This window comes from Triticum dicoccoides, chromosome 3B (assembly GCF_002162155.2).
Source record: "Triticum dicoccoides isolate Atlit2015 ecotype Zavitan chromosome 3B, WEW_v2.0, whole genome shotgun sequence".
NCBI classification, from domain to species: Eukaryota; Viridiplantae; Streptophyta; class Magnoliopsida; order Poales; family Poaceae; genus Triticum; species Triticum dicoccoides.
The window spans coordinates 257,550,061-257,551,472 of record NC_041385.1 but is presented as its reverse complement, the minus strand read 5'-3'; positions in this window follow the sequence as shown (position 1 = coordinate 257,551,472).

The following is a 1,412-nucleotide window of genomic DNA, read 5'->3' as shown; positions in this document are numbered from 1 at the left end:
GGCGGCTCCGCGCGGGGGAGCCGGCGGCGGCGGCGGGGAACCCTAGGGTGCGGGGGAGAGCGGGGGAGCGGGGGTGCCTTATGAGTATGAATAGGCAAGGAGATGCTCTTTGATTCACATCATAGGATATTTTTCATTGAGTCTAGGCTAATGTTTATTTTTCTATGAAATGTGAAGAATAGGAAGAATTCCTCCACAGGAATATGATTTCATTCCTATAAGAGAGAAGTGCATATTTCAACCCCCAACTCTTGCCCTAGTCTAATATACACCCCTCGACTTCAAAACAGTCTAATCTACAACCCCAACTCTCAAAACCATCTAAGATTCAACCCTGAGACCGGTTTTGACCCTGTTGACCGGTTTTGAACCCATTGACCGCCCAGTCAGCGTGCCACATCAGCGACACCGTTCATAAATTCATTTTCTGAAAAAAAAATCCCCAAAAAACTGAGAAATTCAATTTCCAGGGGAAAAATCCTACGTGAACAATAAATTCGAAAAAAATATAGAAAGTACCATTTTCCGAAGAAAAAAAATATTTTTTCGCCTCTTAAGTATTAGCACAAATTTTTGAAAAGTCCCAGTTTTCACACCTGTGAACAGTACTAGTGGAACGAAAAATTTCGATTGTACTGTTCACGTGGTGAAAAACGAAATCCTAAAATTTCTATTCACGCGGTGAAAACGGAATTTAGCAAAATGATTTTTTCACCGCGTATGCAGTGAATTCGGCTAATTTTTAAAAGTAATACATTTTTTATTATTTTGCAAAAATATTACGCCCGTTTAAAAATTTACAAAAATAATACAGCGTCGGCCCGCAGCAGGCCGACTGGAGGCCTATCAGCTTGCTGCTGGCCGATAGACCTATCGACCACAAGTTCATGTCCAGTCGGCCTGCTGTGGGCCGATAGGCCTGCTGTAGGCCGATAGGACTGCTCTAGGCCGACTGATGCATGCACCAATATTTTCCCGCCACCCGTTTCCCGCCAACCCTTCCTCCTCAATATTTTCCCGCCACCCGTTTCCCACCAACCCTTCCCCCTCAATATTTTCCCGCCAACTTTTTCCTGCCACCCATTTCCCGCCATATGTTCCCGCCAACCCCTTCCCGCCATACCGCAGTCGTTCTTTCCCGCCATTTTCTCCTCTCTACCTATAAAACCCCCTTCAGACGGAGGTGGATAAGCATTCCAGTGTAGTGTAGTTGAGATGTCCCATTATCCTTTCGATCGTAGTTTTCACCCTGGGATGAGCAGGACTCTTTTGAGGCTAGCTACCGATTTCAGGATGGACAATAGGATAGTTCCATGGGACGAACTCACCGGTAGTGACACCATAATGAATGAGTTGGCTCACGAATTACGTAGGTCTGGGTGGCCTGAAAGGACCTATGAGGAGGTACATAA